Genomic DNA, 21280 nt, shown 5'->3' with positions numbered 1-21280 from the left:
TCGAAAAGAATTGTTGCATGTTCCAAGTAACCTTGTGCAATGCAAAAAAAAACTATGAGTAGGGGGCGCTCCAATGACGGTTCGCCAAGGGCGCCATGAAGTCACGCTACGGCTCTGAGTATCTCTCACTTATCGCTCTCTGTAACAATCATGATCCGCCACACATCATCATTGGCGTAGCTAGGATTTTTTCTGGAGAGGCCTAGGGGGGGGGAACTAATAAATACTTGTTTTATAGAAGTAATGCCAGTGGCAATAATCACGATATTTACAAATTTCGTAGTTTCAAGATATTTGTATTTATTTTATTTACTTGTTATTTTGTCTCATTTCACGGCAGTGATATTTGTAAATTTATATTTTCACGACGGAAAATAAAACATTATTTTTGTAATCCAGTCAAAAATTATTCAAGAATTCAAGCAAAAAAAACTAACAAGGAATGTCCTTTGTGATTCTTCCACGATCTTTTCAGGTATTCAACCATGTGCTTTGAACAGATTCCTCTGAGTATTCCTACGGGAATTTCTTCATGAATTATTTCCGTAGTTTTCAGTGCTTTCTTCAAGGACTCTTTTACCAGTTTTCACTGAGTTCGTTCTGGTATTAACCTGGAAAATTATTCCCAGACTTTCTGATCTCATCAGAAAGTTTCTCAAAGTACCGCTATCAAATTGCTTAAAAAATCTTTTGAAGAATTCCGCCAGAGCATGCATTAAAAATTCTTTCGATCATTTCTCCTGGAAGGTCCTCTACGTACTTATTACATACAAATTCAAATTATAAGTTTAAAGTATCCTCCAGTTGTTCATAAATAATTTGTTTAAGATTTTCAGGATTTACTGAGGATTTCTAAAAAAAAAAATTCTAGGAGCCTCACCAAAAATGTCTTCAAGGGCTTCAACCAAAGATTCATTCGACAAATTCTTCAGAGAGTTCGACAACTGTTTTTCCAACTTTGCTTCTGAAGATTTTCCGAAAGTGTCTCTACAGGATACAGGAAAATCGCAACAAATATAATTCAGACTTCCTGCAGAAAATCAAATTATTTTTCTAGGTGTTACTTTAAAGATTTCTCGTAATATTCCACAAGAATATCATAAGCAATTAAGAAGAATTCAATTGGGAAAATGTTAATCATAATTTCTCAGAGAAGTTCTCCGCAGATCTATCTGCATTTTTACAGTGGAGTACGTTCAACTGTTCTTTCAAAAACTGTGCCGCGAATATACTCAACGATTTTTCGAGTGTTTTTCAGCAATTTCTTAGAGAATTACATTACTGTTTCCTTAAGATTCTTCCGAAACATTTACTAGAAATTGATCTGAGGATTTCGCTAGATTTTTTTCTTTAAATAGCACTAACGATTCTTTTGCGAATTTTTTGAATAAATTTTCCATCAGATTTACTAAGATTTGGTAGTTTGAAGTTTGGTTCAAAAGTTATTCCAGGAATTTTTCAATAATTTTTAAGGACTGCTTTACAAATTCCTCTACTAACTACACTCCATATCAGATTTCTAGTGAAACACATGCAAAAAAAAGGTTTGAAAGAACTTTGTTGGTAATTTTTTGAATATAATTCGGGAAAGCATCAAATTCCTGTTGTAAAATTCAAGAATTATACCGTAGAAATGGATCATTGAAGGTAGTTTTTGTCAATGCTCACCGCATCAAAACAAAGGCGCCACTGTATATGGGATTTAACATTGTGACAGCATTGCTGTTCTGTCAAACACACAAGGCTACGGTGGCGCTTTCTATGCTTTCCATGGCGGCCGTTTTGGTTATTTTAATGATCCATTCTAAAGCTTGTTGACAATGTACCTCACAGAAAAGCTTAAGTGGTCCTTGTAGGATTTACTACAAAAATTCTTATTTTTTCTTTCTTCGTCTTTTATAATAGAAAATGTTTGGTGTCCAAACGGATGGATTTTTTACTGAAAATGTTTGTAACTAAAATCGTAGATAATATTTTGTTTTGAATTTGTTTATTGGCATATCGGTCTATTTTGCTCGAAGTAAGAGAGAGCATGGAGAAGAAAGCAATGAATACTAGATGGATAGGTACCGTAAGGGAACGGCGAGAGAAATCGGATTAGATGTTGATGAGGGCATACCATATGAAACAGTATTACTTGAAACGTGGCTAACGTCCCCTATGGGAACGGCTTGGTGTGGTTTGAGAATAACACTACCAAGACAGCCAAAATTATCACGGTCGATACCTTTGTATGAAAGATAATATTTTGTTCAAGCTCCGGAGTATCATGATACTATCCCGCATAATCACGAACCATATTTCTACTGTTTCCCATACGACCCAAAACTATTTGCAACAATATCTGAATAATTGCGTAAAACATCCAGAGTAACAATAAACCAACCTTTCCACTAACGGTTTCAACAGTTTGGGGAATAGTAAATGGGAAAATAACAATGTGGGGAATGGGCGGTTAAGTTATGTAACCATTTAAAAATGCTGATTTCCCCGAACAAATTTTTTTGGAAACAATTTGCCGAATGGTCGATTTACTATCCACTTTTCGGTCAATTCACAGTTTCGCAAATAGTCTCGGAATAGTTGAACTATAACGTTGAAACAAATAGAATAATGTATGTATAATCATTGGTGTACGGTGATTAATGGTATTTTAACCCTATATCATACTGTGATGTTGCACTTATACCATAAGACCACGTGTACCTCTTCTTTAAATATTTCTAAATAAAAGACAAAAGTTAAATTGCAATTGTCTATTCAAATGAATTTATTTCATGGATGTTCACACTACACTAACCACAAAATTGTTTGTGAGATGATTCAGTATACTGCCAGGTTAGTTGTGTTGTTGCATGACCACGATTTTCCGCCTGATCTGTACCACCAGACTTCCTTTCCCTGTAGGTCTTATGGATGCTCCTGGAAGTTGCCCCATTCTGATCATCCACGTCAATAAATGTTATCGGTTTCTACCGGATGAAGAGAAATTATTTAGAAACGGTGAAAATTGTGCAGATACAAAAACTCACCAAGAAATTCGTAGGCGGCATTCAAGTTTTAGCTGACGGTAGCAGCCATTTAACTCTACCTGGGTTGGTTCCACCAACTTATCACACTTCCCCCGTTGGAGTGTTGGAAATCGTTGATTTTTTCTCCCTTTGGGCAAATTTCGATAGTATCGGAATGATTATCAAAACCAACCGTGTTAGAAAGCGAGAAACAGCGGGATTCAAATAGCCACCGATGGCAAGGGAAGAACGTATTTGGCACTCAGAACTTTTGACCAATATTTGCATCATTCATTTTTCACTGGACAAGTAAACAAAACAGTGCAGAAAAAAGATGGGAATATTTCCGCACGTAGCTCGAACATATCGCTCACAAATACCAACAAGTACAACCGTTTGCCTAATTGTTGAAAATAGGTAATAAATAGTGAAATCGATGAAAAACACACATGTAATAGTGTGTCGCGTAAATATTATTATTAACCGTTCAACGAAAGGTGATGTTACATTTCAACCACATCTCACTAGTTTCTGTACCTATATTGTCCAACAATGTCTGTACCCTTTGATTTATTGTGACTATTTGTTCTACATTACTTATACCGTTTTTTTTATAATCTAATCCTGTAGATCTTTTACTGTTGAACGTAAAAGCAACTGTTTCTGATACATTAACCATTACAGTGAGAAGAAATTTACAGTTTGAAATGTATGGCAGATTGTGTTTTTCTATGCGGGATGGCATTGATGTAGAACACATTTTTCCTAGCTTTAGAAATCCCAAACAAACTTTTTGTATAAGGGTCTATTACTGAGTTGCTCTATATCAGCAGGCTTGATAATTCTCCTCAACATCATCAGCGTTCGGTGACATATTCTAGAGCAGCGTGCTGTCTTTGCCTCTTTGCGAGGGAGCGAAAAAATGCTAAGCAGCGGAGAGGCAACGAAAAATGAACGAGGAAGGTGCAGCGCAAAACACAACAGAGTGAAATTCTATCAAAAAAGGGTGCTCTCACAAGTTGTGAGTCACAACTCCCCGAGGACTGTCTTGTTCGGGCGGTATACTCAAGTGTTCTTTTGAAATGTGAGTAAAGGTGAGCATCGCTACAAGAGAGAGAGAGAGAGAGAGTACCTGAAAAAATCCTCGCATTTTTGTGCACTCTGACTCGAATCGCTTGAGGATCTGTGTTAAAAAGTTTGAGTTCAGTTTTTTCTCCTCAGAAAAACGGCAAAATCACCTCCTCTTTGCATCGCAGAGGAGTTTCTATCAAGCCTGGAGGAGTGAGGAATGATGATGATAATGTTGGAACAAAGTGTTCTCCATTTTTTAAAATATATGTATGTTATATTCAGTAGGAAAAATCTCAAGGGATGAATGAAAAAACCAAGGGATGAATGAAAGATAATCTGAATTTATTTGTTCAAAGAAACCTAATAGAACAAACAATCTTAGTATTATAAGAGTAGATCAGGAGGAGAATGTAGGGACGGAGAGAGGTAATAGAGAATATTTGAACTAAGCAGAAGGGCATATAGTTTCAGTAACAACGGGTAAACGTACAGTATCGGACATATAAAATAAACCATAGCCGTTTTTTATAACTAGTAAAAAAGTTGCGTTAAAATTAACGATTCAAAATTTACAGATAAATTTATCCATAAATTCTTTCAGGTATTCTCTCCAGGAAATTTATAGTCATTTTATAAGGGTTGTCTCTTTAATTTTCTTTCCAGGCGTACGATTTTGGCTTCTTTCAGGCGATGGTCGAAGCATCACATCAAAGAGTTCATATAGATGATCCTGCCAGAATTTGTTAAGGGGATTGTTAACGATTCCGGCAGAGATTCTACTGAGAATTTAAATTCATTTTTTTTTCCTGGAGTTCTGCTGAAATTTTTTTAAGAAGTTTGGAAATTCCTCTTGAAAACAATTTAAGAATATTTTACAAGTTTCTCTTCAGGCAATCCCAAGCAACCAAAAGCTCGATCCAAAGGGCATGTTTTGGCTTAAATAATCAGCTAACTTTTTAAGCAATTAACCAAACTTCAGTTCACATAGAGTTCGTATAGGTTGCTTTTAGAGAATGATATTTACCATCATTAAGAAAAAAGTTCAAATCAAAATTTGTTCTGAACTTCCTAGATGTTGATAAGTTCAAGAGTTACTCCTAATTACTGCTAGAGAAATTTTCGAGGTGTCCTCGGAGCTATATATGAAGAAATTCTAGAATGAATCTTTGAAGCAATTTCAGAAGTTCCAAAAGGGTTAAAAGTAAATGAAAAATCGAATTTAATACTATACCATTTAATTCCCATTAGAATTTCTATCCTTTGGCTAAATCGACCTCTACTGAAAGACTAAATATCAGATGTATATCTAGATTACTGGAAAAGATATGGTGTTGATTCTAAAAAAAACCCTAAATATTTTTATCAGAAGTATCCTTATAGGGTAACCACACCCCCAACCCCCTCTTTTACAAGAGTCATAAATTATGAAATCAATTTTTGTTACAAAATCCCAACAAATTAAAAAAAAAATTGAAGGTTTTTCATTTTTCCAGAATAACACACTTAGCTTTGTGTCTCTTACACAAATGTTTAACCTAATAATTATTTCAATAATTAAGCAAACTCATCGGAAATTGTTTGAATAGATACCAAATAAATTTTATAATTTATCGAATTCAATTCGAATTCATTGTTATCTCACTGATCTGATCGATATTACACCATTTTATGAATGAAGCCTGGATACGTAACTGTCTCAACTGAGAGAAAACTGTCCCAATAAGAAAGAAATTCCTGCAGATAGGAAAATATTGTAAATTTATTACCGTAAAACTGGCAAACTTGATACTTTTTTTCAAGAAAATCTCATTACTTCTACATTCTGTCTTGAAGGTTCTTGTTTTATATTTGTAAAACAAGTACTGGTATCTCAGTTGGTTCTATCCTGTTAGGCCAAATGTCGTTAAGCCTAAGGCCATTAGGCCGAATGCCGTTAGGCCGAAAGGGTAGTTAGGCTCAAAGGGTCATTAGGCCGAAAATGACCGATAGTTCTAATGAGGTCGAATTGGTAACTAACAAGGGTGGATCAGGATAATTTGCATTACCTAGAAATCCACAATATCTGCTGTGAAATATAACTAGAAAGAACAGCCTTTGATTAACGCTCAACGCTCCGTCATCGTAAACATCGTCATCATCGAAACTTCAAAAGCAGTTTTTCAGTCCAAACCTAAAAATTATTCGATGAAAATGTGTTCACTGTGTTTTGGTTGGAGAATAGAATACAGTGAACACATTTTCATTGAAATTTTCTTGATTTTGAACGAAAAAACTGCTTTTGAGAATTCCGAAATCACGGATCCTGCCCCCTTAAAAGAAGGAAAAAGCACTGATGGATGTTTGGCTATTCGAAACAGTCGTAAACGATCAAATGTTATTTCGGCCTAACGACCCTTTCGGCCTAACGAACCATTCGGCCTAACGGCATTCACCCTAATAGCCTTTTGCCTAACCACATTTGGCCTAACGACCTGCACCCATCTCAGTTATCAATTGCTGTTGATAGATTGCATGAAGATTTATTGTGAATGCACCCATATTTTTTCATATTATCTAAAGTCGATTTTCGGTTCTGGGATAATTTTGATAATGGATTTGTAAACACATGAAAATCCACTATCAAACTACTGTTTGAAATCATTGCAGTTGGAAATGAATTGCAAAATATTGAAGGTGAATGTGGATTTTATGTTGTACATCGAAATATGGAGTTCATAGAAACAGAGACACATACTGAAGTGTTTCTAGTTGAAACGATCATGAGAAACACCATTGGAAGTCTACAAGCATTTGTATAAAATTATATTGTTGAATCAATATCAATGAATTACCTACTTCGCTCATGTCCACAGTTGATCAGCAGAAGTTTTCTCATTTCATTTTGTATAGGGAAAGGCATCTAACTTCAAATTTCTCGCAAATGAAAGCTTTAGGGTAAAAGCACCGGTTTTGGCCAGCCTAAGAGAAATTGTCGATAAACATTAAATGGGAAGCCGTATTTAAACTACAAATATGTCAAATGCAAGCTTTCAATCCATATTATGTGTGCAAAATATCAAAACTGAGCTAAAACCATTTTTTCACTTTGAAAATCCTGTTGGTCAATATAGGCCAACGGAACCAGTTTCGGCCAGAGATTTAATTTCGGTTCCTAAATTGGCCAATCGGAGTTCCTAAAGAGTGGCCAAAGTAGGAGTGCCCTGGCCAAATAAGGGGTATGGGAGTTAAAATTATAGGGAAAATTAATTGTTTTTCTTGTGTTTTGAATCAATTTGGACGAGTAAATGAATGTAGCGATATCATGTGAATGTGATCTACTGAACACAAAAGGTTTTATGCTGATTGGCTATGTAAAACGATGTATAATCCCCTATGGCTACAACTGGCGTATGGCCAAAACCGGTGCTTCTACCCTAATCGAAAAGATATTTGGTAGGCGTGATAGCCATCATCATCACGCACAGCCGGTACCAAATATTTTTTCGAAAATAGTTCCCAATTTTGAGAAATAATTCGTTAGATGCATTTCGCCATACAAATATTTTTCGGGTTACCTTTTAACGATTTTTCGTGCATATACACTAGCGCATGTGCGTTACGGTGTGGCGAGTAGCGAATCAGGGCATGCATGTAACCTGTTGATTCTCATGTTTAATACAAATAGGTATATTTTGAACAAAAGCGTATGAATTACTTTAAGTATGTGGTGTATTGCATACTTTGGGGCGTTTATAGTTATTTTTTATAGAAAATTCTGAATTTGATTACAACATTGGCCACAGTTTATAAAAATGCTTTTTCCTAAGAGATTTGAGACCGAATTCAAGTTTTAAAATAACTAGGCAGTCAAGGATAGGTGACGAATAGTTCATCAAAATTTCATTATATAGATTGCTTGCAAGCGTCTCAAAAATGCTAAAATATCATCAATTTTATATATTTCAATGTAAAGCCTAATGAATATAAAGCCTAATATGTTCTCAAATCCAACGATAATAGCCCACACATGATGTTTTATACTAATACTCATAACTTTTGCATTTGTTTGGCTTAACTAATTAACAGAAGCAATGTTATTTCGTTTAGTAACTTCTGGGTCCCGCATTTTCAAAGCTATATGCATTATCAAAAATAAACGTTTTACGGAACCATAATTCTAAGTGGACGGATTCCATGTCAAATCGGTCAGTCACAGAACTCGACCATCTGCGATTTTGATTAAATTTTTCACATGTTTTTGGTATGGTAGAATAAGTGTTTTCCATAGAAAAAATGATCATTTTGGCTCAAGTATAACTTTTGAAAATGGCCTATAAATTTTTGCATGCAACTTATTTGAAAAACTCTAACTCCGAAACTGTTGATTTTAGAGAAAAATATTCCATGAATAAGTTGTAGTGAACCGTTTGGGCTATAAGAAAAAAACATATACACTGAAAAAATATTTTATTTTTTTTTATAGAAAAATCAAAAATATAACTTGAATTTTAAATTACACAAAAACCCCATTTTTAATATTTTTTAAATTTTCACCAAAGAATCTTGATAGTAATCAGATGTTTGGGACAAAGTTTCATGATGGAGAAATTTTTAATAAAAAAGTTTTTCTAATAACAACTTTTGGTCGATTTCCAAAAATTTGATTTTTTGTCAAAATAAATACCCAGTAAACATTTTGACTGGTATATTTTTTGCTATACATCATTCTATATGAATCAAATCACTCGTATAAAATGCATGAAAACGCTATATACACACCAAAGTGGAGGCCATATACGCACTTTCCACGACTTTTTCAGACTTTCCATGGTCAGCAATACGATGCCACAAAATTCCGATAAAAATAAATAAAAAAGTTCCCAGCGAGACTCGAACAACAGACCTTTGGATCCCTAACCCAGTACCATACCACTATACCATAGACCGCTTTATGAATAAGGAGTGATTATTTACCAATATGAAAAGAAGTTTGCTCTACAACACACACGCTTTGTTGTTCTTTGAAGCCCACCGCCAGAAGATACCAACCTCGGGTGGTAAATTTCGCTAAGTTATTGCGATTTCATTTGATGCTAGTCTGCATTGATATATGATCTGTCAATTTAACTCAGGAACTATCATTATTTTACAAAATCTCGAACTTTAAGGATCAAACAAAGAAATAATTCGAACTACTGCACACGGAGAAAAAAGAATTGTCCAGTCAATCATATTTGCTGGTAGATCAATCATATTTGACATTGGATTTCAGTCAACCATACATTAAAATTGATTCAACAATATCTATGCTGGGTTTAACTATTTGGTATGATTGGTTCAACTACACAAAATAATTGAATCAACCATAGATATGATTAACTCAATATTAATATACAATCATTACAATGGTATTATTGTTGATGTTGTGTTGTCAAAACCGGCACGAATCTTCTTTATCGACATTACAAAAATGCGACAAAATGTAAATAAAAATGGGAGCAGGAATTCAAAACACTATCTTGAGAGTGAGAGCGCATTAACTTACATCTACTCCAGCATCGCTTGTTGGTAAACAGCGGTTTTTTGCGGTGCAGCTCATAACGTTTCAAGGTAAAAATGTGCGGAAAGCTAATTCAACAATAATATAATTGAAATAATCATGTGATGGAAGACAAAAACAAACGCAAAAGCGATTGGGCAAACCATACTGTCAGTTTAGAAGCACCGAAAATATGCTTGTAACAATTGTATCCTGGCATGTTAAAGCAACTATCGGAAAAGTTATGTCAATCATGCAAGAATTTTCTGCGTGTAGTGGCAAAATCTCGAATTTCTTGTCTAAAATAATGATAGCCCTTGAGCGACTGAACAACTTTGCCGAAGACGTCATCTTTCTAAGTGGTCAGACTTCTGGGATATTCGAAAAACCAAGGGTGTTGTACAAAGTACAACGCGCGACTACTCGCGTTACAAAAATTCGCGTGACGACTGAAAGGTTAAATGATTCTAAGCCATAATGATCATATGAATAATTTCTCTAGAAGTAGCCATATTCGAATTATATCAAGTTTAATGCGCAAAATATTGTTTAAATATTAATATAGGGCATTTTCATAAGTTATTCGCGTTTCTCCATTAATAGTAATACGTTTTCGAGAGTAAAGACCATATTTATTGCCACTTACATATTTTCCTTGATGAAGAATCGTGAATAACTAATGAAAATGGCCTATTTTAATATTTAAATAATATTTTTCGCATTTAACTCAGTATAATTCGAAAATGGCTACTTCTAGAGAAATTATTCATATAATCATCATGGCTTAGAATCACTTCAAGATACTTACTGTATCATCAGAACGAACATTTTTTTTTCAGTGTATATTTTTTTCTTATAGTCCAAATGGTTCACTACAACTTCTTCATAGAACATTTTTCTCTAAAATCATAGTTGGAATTTTTCAGATAAGTTGCATGCAAAAATTAATAGGCCATTTTCAAAAGTTACACTTGAGCCAAAATGATCATTTTTTCTATGGAAAACACTTATTCTACCATACCAAAAACATGTGCAAAATTTAATCCAAATCGAAGACTATCGAGCACGATTTTCATTTTTTTCGACTCATTCTGGATGGAATTCGTCAGTTGAAAACATTTCTGAATTTTTGTTTACCGATTTCAGCCTAAAACAAGCTTCAACATAGAGTTAGCGTCAGTGTCCTACTTTGATACTTGTAGGCTATGTATATGCATCAGATATATGTACAGCAACCTCTCCATGTAGGACGACACCACCCACAAGCTTTTTATCAAACTTGCTCAGTAATATGGAACACTTATGACTTTAATTTTCTTACACATTCAGAGTTAAGCACACATCCTTCATGAAAAATATGACTATTTAATCGAAATACACCTGGGAAACCACAAGGGGAGGCAAGTGGGTGGTACCATTCTACATGGACAGATGGCTATGCTACCACACATGCACCAGCCTAACCTGATCACTGTTATGATAAATTTTACGACATTATGGAAATCTTTTCACCCAGAAAGCAACAAAATGTGCCTGCCCTATTGCAAAACACTGTCGCTTTTCATCCAAAGCATCACAGTTGAAAAAAAACTTCACGTCTGCCCAAAACAGGTTCCTCGGTCGAGCGGTGGTTATTCAACAGTTCAAAATTTATAGACGCTGACTCAAAACCCAAAATGAATTAATCCACCAAAGACGACGCAACTAAAGCACGTTTCATACGAGTCCAACAGTGAACCTAAACTCACTCTCCGGTGTGTGTGGCCCAAAACAATGGGTAGAAAGTTTTTTTTTATCAACATCGTCTCTCACGTGACATCAACGCCGCGCCGCATGGTTCAATGGTTCAACTCCAAGACGATCGCAGCTCCGTAATAGTTTCTTCCTATATGTTTACCAACATTTAAGTCGCTTTTGTTTTACCTTTCTGCTTGTGCGTTCACATTGTGGTCACCGAACCTTTTCAACGGAATCACTCCCCTGAAAGGTTATTACGTGTGCGATCCTCATCCTCTAACCTCTTCTCCTCTGTGCTGTTTGCAGTCTCTTACGAATGCGTCTTTCGTTTCGGAAGAAAATTACCCCCTTATGGCTTAAATAATAGTTTGTGTTGCGAAAAGAATTGCAAAGTTTGCCAACTTGTGGATTTCGTTTTCTTTGTATTCGAAAGAAAGCTTTTTACTTCTCTTATCTTCAAGAGATTGAGTACTATTACATTCCAATTAAATTTAGAAATTGAAGAACTGTTAAAGCTATACGAGATCTACACTCAGAATAAAAGTATTATACTCTGAACTCTTTTTACACCCGTTATAGAAGGGTCATAAAAAATAAAATTAAAATCAAGTTACCTGGAATGCTAGATACCTTGGTTAAAATAATGTTTGTGAAACATGCAACGTCTGAATAGATGTTAAGAAAAAGAGCCTAGCTATTCGGTAAAGTTGAAATATGGTTTGAGAAATTTTCAAAATATTAAATGGTTTTCAAATTCTGGCTTTAGATGGCAACTTTTGTTGATTATTATCAAAAGCCATTAATGTTTCAAGATGATGATATCAAATGTTCACCCAAGTTAAAGTACGTGTTGCATGTCATACAGCCTACCGACGCACAAATGTTCAGGTAGCTGGAAACACTGCTTAAGAAAATTTATGATAAGTTCAAAATTCCACATTAACAGCAAGATTGAAAAATAGGATATTTAGAAAGTAAGAATATTTTTTACCAGTAAAATCAAATTTTTCATTTAGACCATAAAATTATTTAAAAGTTGGCAACACTGCTCAAGTTAAGATCGATAAAGCTCAATAAATCGAATTATCTGCAAATTATGGAAGTCGAATCTTCAGCAAAGTTGAAGTATACATTTTGTGCTATTAAATAATTGCGTACGAGGAGCTGAAATACATTTCTTGATTTTTTTTTTCAAATCGATGTGAGTAGCTTTCAAACGAGATTGAGAAAATTCTTTGAGAAGAATCAAAACATAGTTATTAATAATGATAGACAGGAAATATATTTAGGTAAAGTTATGCTAAGTTAGTTGAAAGCGTTTTTTTTATAAGCAGATGAAATCAACTCACCTGTAAAAATTCTGAACTGCTACGGCAAACGAAATGTAATATGTTGTTAAAAAATTTTAATAAATGCTTAATTTAGTTTTACCAAATTAGGATTATAGTGTTGCCTAACACAGAACACCTCGATATAAGAAATGAATGTAATGTTTGGAATGCTTCTAATAAAGTAATAAAAAAAATGAAATGTATTAAGGACGGAAAAGTGAAAAGTGTGAAAAAAGAAAAAAAAGAGACCAACTTCACATAAAAGAACAAAAACTGCGTCAGCTTTGCACACCGCCAGTTACCGGTTTCTCGTTCAGGCTGGAAGTTGATTATCGATGATTTGCGATCGCTCGTCGACGACGTTAATGTTGTTCGCAACGAAAACGGCCGCAGCAAAAACCGATGCCGTTGATCATGTTCCTGCCCACTTTGGCCGGAGTCGAGTCCGGGGGCGACGGTAACTGCTATTATGCACATTATGCACGTCAACTGTGCGATGATCGCGACAATAACGTGATCTCCGACTTTCTTTTTTCGCGGTTTATCTTCGTGACACAATGTGACCAACTTGATGGTTGAGTTCAGTGAGAAAGGAAATTGGGTCTTTCTTACGTTGAGGCTCGCCGAGATGCATTGCGCTTAAAGGCATGAGAGTCGCTGATTGTGATTGTTGGTGAACTTTCAAATGTGTTGTATGAACTATCGAAAAATTAGGTCTTCGGGAGAATATACAATCGAATACATATATACACTGAATTTTTTTAAGAAAGTTATAGATCCTTTAATTTTGATAGCTAAAATCTCGAATTTTGATTATTTTGATTTTTTTTATTTAGAAAATTACTCCAGTAACCTGGAACATAATATCCAAAGCAGTATGAGCTCATCTCTTGCTTGACTTACTCGGCCTGTTATAGAATTGTTTGGTATGATATTAAATTTTGTTTCTTATATACCGTAATTTCGGGTGAAATTGATCACTTTTCACTGTTTTCCATGTCTGTTTTCTATTATGTTGCCAATACTAACCAGCTTAATTCAGAAAAACAAGTACGACGGTGAGGTTCATTGGCTTATATACTGAAATTTTCATACAGTTGTGATTTTAGTGCTGAAAATCGTATCTAAAATAAAAAATCAACGAATTCCGTTTCGGATGAAATTGATCACCTGTCAAAACAATTATTGTTAGTTTTGAAAACAATTTTGCTTAATTTATTTGTGCCTCCTGATTCCAAATATGCTTGCCAAATTCTAAACAATGTAAAATTTATGGAATTAATAAACAATTCATTTTCAATAATGCCGCAGAAAACGCCTAAATGTAGGCAATTTTCGAAGGAATCTTCTGATATCTATAAAAATCAATTATTTCAACGAAATGAACAAATTGGTACGAATTTTGATGATAAAATTCGTTTTGGGGATATATTTCAAGCATCCTTACAAATTTTCAGGTTGACACCATGTCCAAATCCTTGTTTAAAACTCTAACTTTATTAATGTCTGCCAATACCACATCGAACACGATTATGGAATTTTCAATTATTTTCATAGAAATAAACATTCCTCAACACAGAAAACTTCACAACATGCAATTCGACAATAATTAAGACCAACAACGTTCATTTACTATAGGTTGCATTGATTTCTGTGCTCTATTAGAGGGAAATAAAATCGTGTGACACGGTGATCAATTTCACCCTACTGATCAATTTCACCGAATTTACGGTACGTACACTCCTGTGCATAAGTTTGGATTCACCCCCTAAAAACATACAAAAGTGTTCAGTCCATATCTCTGTGATTACACGTCCAATTGTTACTCTCTAAACCGCATTCAAAAGACAAAGATATACTCTTACTTCGTATGTAGTGTTCCAAAAACATTTTTTGAATTTTGTACACTCAATTTTTACTTAAAGTTGTAACATTTTTCAAAAAACACACTGAAAAAACATTGCTAATTTCCTCAGCATTGGATCGACCAAAATTTTTAAACAAGGTGTCAGTAAACTCGTAATCTTATATTCTTTGAAAGGCGCTCACAATATTTTTACGGAAAAATATGAAAACTATTCAAAATTAATAAAACAGTCATTCAAGTCATCGTGCAAAAGTTTGGGTTTATAAAAAAATACATCGTAATAAACATCTTGAGTATGACCATGAGCAATGTTCATTGAGCATAGATCATACAGACATATAGCATAGTTGCTACTCTGTGATTGACCAGGAAAAAATGGAAGTTGCACAGATATTCAATTAATTAGGCTTGGGATTGAGTCTTACCATTTTCAATGTGCCAAAAAGAGAGCTCGATGCGCCGGCCACGTCCTAACAGACATCGGGGAAGGGAAGGATCGAGTATACCTCTGCATCTCCATCTCCATCGGCACCTATGGTATTCACGCCTAACTGGATTCGAGATATAGCTCGATTTACTCATTTTACGTCAAACACGTGTTCATAGCTTATCCCCGTAGGAGCAAGCGACACGATCAAAGGATCAAACACTACTCATAAAATACATCGTTATAAATATCTTTGAGATTAATAAAAATCTGGCTTCGGAAAAAATCTTACCAGAAATCATTCAACAATTTCGTCAAAAACCCACAAATTCGAAATTAAATTCCATAGAATCCAGCCAAGAATGTTACCATCAGAACTCAGACTTAATTCAAATCCAATAAAAAAATATGAATGTCGGATTCGTCAAACAATCTTCAAACGAATTCCTCTAAATATAATGAAGAACTACTTTTGCAGTGTGCACCTCCGTGATTCACTTTGGCATCAAGGTGCATATTGTGGAAAAATATGGACCCAGTAGCTTAAAAACCCGTGCTGAAGTGAATCGAAAATGCCTAGAATAGGATCCCTCTCTCTGTGGACAGGATCACCTGGCAGCAGGAAGTATCACTCGCGGAGAAGGAGGAAAAAGGAACTTCGAATCAAAGAACGCGCACATCCGAATACAACACAACTTGGCTGTATCGAACGAAAGAGCAATAACGAATGAAGGAATAACAAAATGTCCTCCGCTGTTCTCACGGAATCTTGCTTACACTCTAAAGAATGTTCACACTATTAGGTGTGTAAATTACCCAGTCAAGGTACATATATATGGGAGGTGGTCATTGTTAGTTTCCCACACTCTCTACATATTTTTTTCATGAATTTCCAAAAAAATTCTCTCATCAACTTTTCCTGATTTTAGTTTTAGGAAAAATTTTGAATTAATTCATAGAGTTTTCAAATATTTGTCAATGTATTTTTTACGATTTTTTTTTTCCAAAAATACTTACAGAAATTTACAAATGCCTTCGAAATTTTTATTCTAGAAATTCACTTGGAATTCATTTACAGATTCCTGTAGAAATTCATCTGCGAATTATTTGTTTTTTTTTTACTCAAGATCATTACTTCAAGAAACTTTTCGGTAATCTTTGTAGAACATATTAGCAATGTTATTTTACGCAATCTGTTTATTACTGTGTCAGTAGACAATTCTTTACATATTATGTGCTTATTCTGCGTGGCGTGTGAGTCGAGACCATTAGCGTTGGAATAGGGGGGCAGAAGGTTGGTGTTTTTGGCAAAGCTGTTCAGCAGAACGAGGGGTATCTAGCAGTGAAAAATCTGTTTGGAAATTCGTCCGCTCTTCCAAATGTTATTTTAGTGCTCCTATACCTGATCTTTTGTCCCCTTTCTAGCTTTTTCGCCCCCCAAATTCAGTTTTACAAATTTTGGCCCCCTTGGACATTCCGCCCACTTTGGGAATTACTGCTTTAGATTGTTGCTAACCTTTTTTTGTTTGAAATGGAATTGAAATTCACAAAAATGTCCATCGAACAATAAATAAAAGATCAAACCAACTTTGTGATTTTATTTGCACTGAAACATTTTTGCTAAACACTCATAACATCTAGTTTGTCCACAAAAAAACACATAATTTGAATTAAAACTTTTCCTACCAGGTTTTGACTGTATGGAAAATTTGCCAATTATACTAGTTTCCTATCTTATGAAGAACATCTGAAAAACTTTTTCAACGGCATCGACGTTTCAATGTATGGAGATCATGAGATAGAAAAGTTAGTTCGTTAAAAGAAAATTAGGGTATCCACTGGATAAATCAGCTTGATCACATTAGAGGAAACTAGAGCCGCCTGAACAATTCTGCAAAAGAAATCAACAAATCAGTAAAGTATTGCCTGTTTCATTCGCAACAAAATGCGCCGCCAACTTTAAAACAGACTGAAAAAATCGTCGCCAGCAAACCAATCAAAGGAGGTGATTTGCCTTTGTGTTGGCAAGACTGGTGAAACGTCAAATGCCAGAAAATAAATCAAAGGAGGTGATTTGCCGTTGTGTTGGCTAAGACTGGTGAAACGTCAAATTCACAGCGGTTGCTTAGATGGCGACGATTTTGGCGACGGTTTCACCGGTTTCACGGTTTGTCATGCCAATTTTCTTATAATGTTTAGAATCAAACCAAAATTTTAGGGTAGTTTTATACATATATTTACTTTAAAAATCAAAATAAATCGGTGGAGCTTTGCGTGTAAAATTGAAGGCATTTTCGCTTGATGCCTTCCATCAAAGTCTTTACAGTGTCATCCGGTAGCAGTTTCATTTTTTTTTTTTTCATTTTCTTAACATGCCTTTCTCGACTTTGACTGTCTTCTTACTCTTCCGAAGTTCCCGCTTCATTATTGCTCAGTACTGCTCCAGCGGGCGCAGCTCCGGACAGTTTGGCGAATTCATGTCCTTTGGAACAAAATGGACGAATTGGCCTCATATCACTCCAGGATACTTTTAAAATAGTGACATGGTGCCAAATCAGGCCAAAATAGCAGAGCTTCGTCGTGCTGCTGTAAGAATGGCAAAAGGCGCATCTCGAGGCACTCAGATTCGTAGATCTTGCCATTTACTGTGCCCTTTGTCACGAAAGGCTCACTCCTCAGTCCGCAAGAGCAGATGGCCTGCCAAATGAGATATTTGGAGGCGAACGTCGATTTTTTCTTCTTCTTAAATTTGTCGGCCACATTGAACTTGCTCTTGCCGGTGAAAAACTCCAATTTTGTCAGCATCTTCTCGTAGAGCTTCCGTGCCCGAGTTTTGACCGTCGATTGTTGTACCTTGTATGTATGTAGTCCAGCTCTCTTCTTTGCATTCTGGACGTAGCTCTGCGACATGCCGATCTTTTTAGCCAAATCACGGCTTAAGACGTTGGAATTTGCTTTCCCTCCGTCTTTTTGTTCTCCGGTCTCGGTTTTCTTCCAGCTCCTTTGCCGTGGTCCAACGTCAACCGCTCCTGGAACCGCTTCAATACTCTGGCGACGGTGGAATGGTGAAAGTTCAACATTTTTCCCAACTGCCGGTGCGACAGGTCAGGAAATTCCAGGTGTTTGAAAAAAAAAATGTGTTCTCTTGACTTGCGTTGGTTTACCTCCATTTTCGTTGAATCGTAAAACACGACTTCGAGTTTGACAGCATGTAAACAATACACATCAATGAGAAAGTGTGCAAAATTTGGTTGATTTTTACCAAATGGTAGAAAAGTTGTGTCGCAATAATTTCGTGTTCACCCTTTAACAGTTGCCGAAAACAGCTCGTCAGTATATCGAGATATAGAAAATTGAAGATAATTTGTTACAAGCTCTTCCTAGCGAATAAATTCCCGAGCAAATACATATATTACCGCCAGATAGTCCTTGATCTGCTGAACTACTTTGCTGAAGACTCCAATTTTCAAGCGTATCAGGATCTTAAGATACAGAGGTTTGAAGAAAATGGTTTACTAGCGCAGACTTACTTCTGAACAACTTTGCAGAAAACACCAACCTTCTAGCTCATCAGGATATGAAGATTAGGAGAGTTCAAAATTTAAAAATGTTTGAAAATCCTATCTCCCTTACCTTCCTAACCATCCTCACCATGAAAATATCATTCTGTGAAAGTTTTAGCATTTTTCGGTGGTGATATAAAGGTGGCCCAAAGACGATGTAGGTTTACATGGGAAGTACTATGGAAAATTTTTGAAAAATGTTCCAAACATGTTAGTACTGTAATGTAAGTACAAAATTATCATCACATGATAAAAACTTATTCACCAAACATCAGCAACATCCTTCCTGAAGAAACAGATCTTTTTTGAGCTAATTTTGATTGGGATTTTTGTAGATGTTTGTGGGGCTACAATCTAAAAACATTTTAAAATTTTGAACCAACCCCCACCCTCACCCCTTCAGAGGATTGAGGAATATTTGTTACTAACGCCGCCTAGCGGAAGCATTTCCAAACAATTTTTTTACTGCAATTCTGTAGAACAACTTTGCTGACAACACCAACCTTCTAAGGGAAGAATCGAATACCTCTGCATCTCCATCTCCATCGGCACCTATGGTATTCACGCCTAACTGGATTCGGATATAGCTCGATTTACTCATTTTACGTCAACACGTGTTCATAGCTTATCCCCGTAGGAGCAAGCGACACGATCAAGGATCAAACACTACTCATAAAATACATCGTTATAAATTCTTGAGATTAATAAAATCTGGCTTCGGAAAAAATCTTACCAGAAATCATTCAACAATTTCGTCAAAAACCCACAAATTCGAAATTAAATTCCATAGAATCCAGCCAAGAATGTTACCATCAGAACTCAGACTTAATTCAAATCCAATAAAAAAATATGAATGTCGGATTCGTCAAACAATCTTCAAACGAATTCCTCTAAATATAATGAAGAACTACTTTTGCAGTGTGCACCTCCGTGATTCACTTTGGCATCAAGGTGCATATTGTGGAAAAATATGGACCCAGTAGCTTAAAAACCCGTGCTGAAGTGAATCGAAAATGCCTAGAATAGGATCCCTCTCTCTGTGGACAGGATCACCTGGCAGCAGGAAGTATCACTCGCGGAGAAGGAGGAAAAAGGAACTTCGAATCAAAGAACGCGCACATCGAAATACAACACAACTTGGCTGTATCGAACGAAAGAGCAATAACGAATGAAGGAATAACAAAATGTCCTCCGCTGTTCTCACGGAATCTTGCTTACACTCTAAAGAATGTTCACACTATTAGGTGTGTAAATTACCCAGTCAAGGTACATATATATGGGAGGTGGTCATTGTTAGTTTCCCACACTCTCTACATATTTTTTTCATGAATTTCCAAAAAAATTCTCTCATCAACTTTTCCTGATTTTAGTTTTAGGAAAAATTTTGAATTAATTCATAGAGTTTTCAAATATTTGTCAATGTATTTTTTACGATTTTTTTTTCCAAAAATACTTACAGAAATTTACAAATGCCTTCGAAATTTTTATTCTAGAAATTCACTTGGAATTCATTTACAGATTCCTGTAGAAATTCATCTGCGAATTATTTGTTTTTTTTTTACTCAAGATCATTACTTCAAGAAACTTTTCGGTAATTTTGTAGAACATATTAGCAATGTTATTTTACGCAATCTGTTTATTACTGTGTCAGTAGACAATTCTTTACATATTATGTGCTTATTCTGCGTGGCGTGTGAGTCGAGACCATTAGCGTTGGAATAGGGGGGCAGAAGGTTGGTGTTTTTGGCAAAGCTGTTCAGCAGAACGAGGGGTATCTAGCAGTGAAAAATCTGTTTGGAAATTCGTCCGCTCTTCCAAATGTTATTTTAGTGCTCCTATACCTGATCTTTTGTCCCCTTTCTAGCTTTTTCGCCCCCCAAATTCAGTTTTACAAATTTTGGCCCCCTTGGACATTCCGCCCACTTTGGGAATTACTGCTTTAGATTGTTGCTAACCTTTTTTTGTTTGAAATGGAATTGAAATTCACAAAAATGTCCATCGACAATAAATTTTTTTTTCAAATCGATGTGAGTAGCTTTCAAACGAGATTGAGAAAATTCATTGAGAAGAATCAAAACATAGTTATTAATAATGTTAGACAGGAAATATATTTAGGTAAAGTTATGTTAAGTTAGTTGAAAGCGTTTTTTTTATAAGCAGATGAAATCAACTCACCTGTAAAAATTCTGAACTGCTACGGCAAACGAAATGTAATATGTTGTTAAAAAATTTTAATAAATGCTTAATTTAGTTTTACCAAATTAGGATTATAGTGTTGCCTAACACAGAACACCTCGATATAAGAAATGAATGTAATGTTTGGAATGCTTCTAATAAAGTAATAAAAAAATGAAATGTATTAAGGACGGAAAAGTGAAAAGTGTGAAAAAAGAAAAAAAAGAGACCAACTTCACATAAAAGAACAAAAACTGCGTCAGCTTTGCACACCGCCAGTTACCGGTTTCTCGTTCAGGCTGGAAGTTGATTATCGATGATTTGCGATCGCTCGTCGACGACGTTAATGTTGTTCGCAACGAAAACGGCCGCAGCAAAAACCGATGCCGTTGATCATGTTCCTGCCCACTTTGGCCGGAGTCGAGTCCGGGGGCGACGGTAACTGCTATTATGCACATTATGCACGTCAACTGTGCGATGATCGCGACAATAACGTGATCTCCGACTTTCTTTTTTCGCGGTTTATCTTCGTGACACAATGTGACCAACTTGATGGTTGAGTTCAGTGAGAAAGGAAATT

General features: G+C 35.5%; 1 protein-coding gene and 1 long non-coding RNA gene across 2 annotated transcripts in view; one reads left to right on the top strand and one right to left on the bottom strand.

Annotated features, from left to right (window-relative positions):
• LOC5566459 overlaps window positions 1–21280 on the top strand; it is a 170934-nt gene that overhangs the window by 129291 nt on the left and 20363 nt on the right. The window lies entirely within an intron of this gene.
• Window positions 2742–3415, bottom strand: LOC5566460. Its single transcript, XR_002498613.1, has 2 exons — window positions 3033–3415; window positions 2742–2972 (listed from the first exon to the last, which is right to left on the bottom strand). It is a non-coding gene; the product is annotated as an uncharacterized LOC5566460 (long non-coding RNA).

Source organism: Aedes aegypti, chromosome 1 (assembly GCF_002204515.2).
Source record: "Aedes aegypti strain LVP_AGWG chromosome 1, AaegL5.0 Primary Assembly, whole genome shotgun sequence".
NCBI lineage: Eukaryota > Metazoa > Arthropoda > Insecta > Diptera > Culicidae > Aedes > Aedes aegypti.
Note: the sequence above shows the minus strand (reverse complement) of the source record. Positions and strands in the feature narration are given on the sequence as shown.